This window comes from Cupressus sempervirens, chromosome 6 (genome assembly GCF_028749045.1).
Source record: "Cupressus sempervirens isolate cs-2001-9-10 chromosome 6, ASM2874904v1, whole genome shotgun sequence".
NCBI lineage: Eukaryota > Viridiplantae > Streptophyta > Pinopsida > Cupressales > Cupressaceae > Cupressus > Cupressus sempervirens.
In genome coordinates, this window is record NC_143123.1 from 686,564,762 (window position 1) to 686,568,560 (window position 3,799).

The window sequence follows — 3,799 nt, forward strand, 5'->3', positions numbered from 1 at the left end:
TTACTATGATCCTCTGATAATTGAGGAAAAATCAATCTAAATTAGTTTCTTCTACATGGACTTTTTGTTTTGATTCTACTTTTTTTAGCATCATTATTTAGAATCTCACTCTTTGATCCATCATCAGAATGTAAGAACATAAAAATATGTAAAATGTATTTTTGTAGTTGCAGATTGCAAGTTTTTTCTCATATTACATATTTTGTATGCTTAGACAATGGATCATAGTATGATCTAAACCATTGATATTAAAAAATACAAAATACATACAGAATCAAAATTGAAAAGCCATAAATAATATTCAAATAGACTATGGAAATTTGATTATTTTGGAATTAGTTTTAATTTTTGTACTTGTACAATGTCCTACATGTCTAAGTATTAAATGTGTGAGTTCTTCATGTTGTGGATCTCGGCCTCTTGTTTCCGATTGAAATTTTTCTTTTGAGGGCTGATCAAGATTTTTTAGTCTTTGGCCTCTTGTCTTTTTTGTATTTTCAAGATCTTAATGTCTATAGGTTTACTTTGGTTTGGTTGATCAGCATTTTCATTTGTAGAATCAATGAAACACATTTGAGGGTTTTTTCATTCATATTATTTTAAATGTTGTCAGATTAGTTTTTCCCTAGTTACACTTAGGGCTCAAGCTAAGTTGCTAATTGACACGGATGTCCATGAGTTCAATGTTTAGCTTCAAAGATAATTTATAGTAGTAAACCTCGATAGATTTACCTTTGCATATCCAAGATTTGGGTTTGACTTACTATTATTCTCATTATACTATATTCAACTCTTCCTTAGTTGATCTAGTGTATATCTTTTAGCATGCAAGGTTCACCACACACACTATTTCCAATACTTTGTTTGACAGTAGTAAGGTTTAAATTATCATTCAAGACATTGGGTTGATGTGTAAACTTTATTCCCTTTTCATCGTTTCTTAATGTGTGTGTACCCTTTGCAAAATGAATTTAGAAGTGTGCTTTTTGTTTTGTTTCGCCATGACATGTTCTTATAGTTTTCCAATGTTTGAAAGGTCTTGGTGGGTCACAAAATCCATTAATTAAATTTAAAGCAAGGTTTGTATGTCATGAAACTCTTGCATTGCTCATTGCATTTGGAGCCACTTGTAACTTGTTTTTTAAATAGTTTTTTTGGCTAGCATAAACTATAGACTAAGCAATCCAAGAAGTTTGGAAGTAGCTATGGAAACAGCTATAGAGTTCCTAAATGCAACAGTTAAGCAAGTGTTGGTTAGGGGTCCAAAGTTGACCCTCGTTAAGGCAAAAGATGCATTTATGAAATTGAAAAATGCTTCAGGTTATGTTGTGGCCATAATGCCATCGACTAAGGGTAAAGTTTTAGAGACTCTTCCACATTTCATAAGAACTTACTGGGGTGTAGTCGATACTGCATTCTGTGCTGAAATAGTTGAGTCTGTAGATGCTTACTTATTTGCAGGACCCATTTTTAATGAATATAGCTCAATGGGATATTCATTACTCTTGAAGAAGGAGAAAGCTATAATTGTGTAGCCTAATCTGGCAACTATCACAAATGGACCTACTTTTGGGTGTATATTAATGAAAGACTTCTTAGAAGCCATCGCAAAGAAGTTGAAGCACAATACAATGGCCTTCTATAATTATTAGCATATATTTGTGCCTCATGGTGTTCCCTTGAAAGGTGCTCCAAACGAGTCTCTTAGAGTCAAATTGTTATTCAAACACATCCAGGTAAAATTATTCAGAATCACTACATATCATAAAATGATTTATGGTTTAGTCGGTACTTCAATCCTTGGTTCTATTGTTGGTCCTATAGATTAATGAGTAAACATTTCTTATTTGTAGGCCATGCTATCAAATGAGATAGTTGTCATTACAGAAATTGGTGACTCTTGGTTCAACTTCCAGAAGCTTAAACTCCCAGAGAAATGCAAGTAATGCAAAATCTCTTGCAAAAGTTTATATAATTAAATTTTTGACTCATTTATTTTGATGATGGATCATAGTGTATGATTTAAAATGTTGATCTAACCAAGAAACTATTGAACAACAAAATTTTGAACAACAAAGTTCATAAAATTATAATACATGATTTGTCTGACTGACTAGCTTGTTACTTGCAAGTCACAAATTTGCGCTGAAATAGTTCCTACAATTTATTGCACTTATTTATGCCCCTATTTGGAATTGGTTATCAAGTTTAGTTTAAAGAATAAATAGAATAATTGTTTAATGTGAAGACTAAGAATCTAAAATTTAATTAAGGTCTTGTGTAGAATAAAATTTCCTTACATTCCCAATAATCTTGTTATGCTTCAATCAATGCACCATGGTCCATATTACAAAACACTTTATATCACTAGGGGTTGTTGTGAAAGTCAATATTCTATTATAATGATATTGTGACATTGTTTCCTTAGAAAGGAGATCTTGTTCAATAACCAACTATAATATATACTATGAAATGTGAGCCCTTGGTTTGAAGAATTAGTAATTTTTGATATCATTTTTCTTAAGGCTTGTGTCAATGTTGAATGATTCATTCTAATGTTGATTTTGTAGGTATGAGTTTCAGATGCAGTATGGATCAATTGGTTGGTCTGTTGGAGCTACACTGGGATATGCTCAAGCATTGTACAAGATGAGTTTAAGGCCCAATCCCTTCACCTTGAGAGGATAATAAGGCTTGTATTCCATCTTCATTGATATTCCCCAAAACCATTTATATCTCTACTAGCATACTTCCTTCATTGCAATAGTCTTTGAGTATCCATTCTTGCTATTACAATCAATACTAGCAAAGCTTTAACACAAAAATCTACTCAGAATTTCAAAAGAGAACTAAGGTTAGATTGAAGGATGTGGAATTTATTTCTCTCTCCAGACCATGTGATAATTTTTTTAGCAATTTTGCAGTACCACCTAGAATACTTAAATGATGCCCTAATTCTTTGTCATTTCTTATTCCAAAAAGTGCCCGTAACGTAGAACTTTTTATAACATAGTGCCCCTCATAACTAGTCTATGTTGCACTACTATTAACTACGTACATAATTCCTTAGGCTACTAGCCTCAACCCTTAAGCATACTTGGATTTCTCAATGGTTGCATAGTACTTGCATTTAAATCAGTTTTATTAAGTGTCTATTGACTACACATCTTTTCTTGTGTTTTTCTACAAACACAATATTTTAGAATAATTTCTAAATCCATTTGCAATCCCTGAATGATGCATGATGTCCAAGTTTCAACTATTTAATTGCAATTATTGAGTTTCTAAAGGATCCATGTAATTCATCATTTTATGAAAGGTTCGGTTAGTTTACTAAATCTTTTTTTCTATTTGCAAAAAATGCAATAACTATATGTAAGAATAATGAACTGAAAAGTGTTTCGAACTAAACTGAATCAAATATCAACACACTTAACAAGAAAAATGACACTCATTAGCACTAAATTTTACATCCAGTAAAACAATAAAATAAACACAATTTCTATTAAAATCTTGTACTACCTTTTTATGTTTATCGGTTACCTATCTACAACTCCACAATCGATATTGACAGTCTCTTGCCCTCATCGTGCAATTGAATTAATTTAGTTTTATTGATACAACTAAACTACGAGTGCCTTTTGTGTTCTTGAAAAATCATAAGCTTTCAACTTTTGTGAAGCCATTACGGATGCAAATGAACAACTGGTGAGGTGTCAATTTTAAGGCAATTTTTTGTTTCTATAATGTACAGTTCAATTGCTAGAAATATTTCATCTAGATTGTTAATTGATAGATT

General features: G+C 31.5%; 1 pseudogene; it reads left to right on the plus strand.

Moving 5' to 3' along the window:
* The first annotated feature begins 1,001 nt into the window (after window positions 1-1,001).
* Window positions 1,002-2,688, plus strand: LOC149554063 (pyruvate decarboxylase 2-like; annotated as a pseudogene).
* Window positions 2,689-3,799: the final 1,111 nt, after the last annotated feature.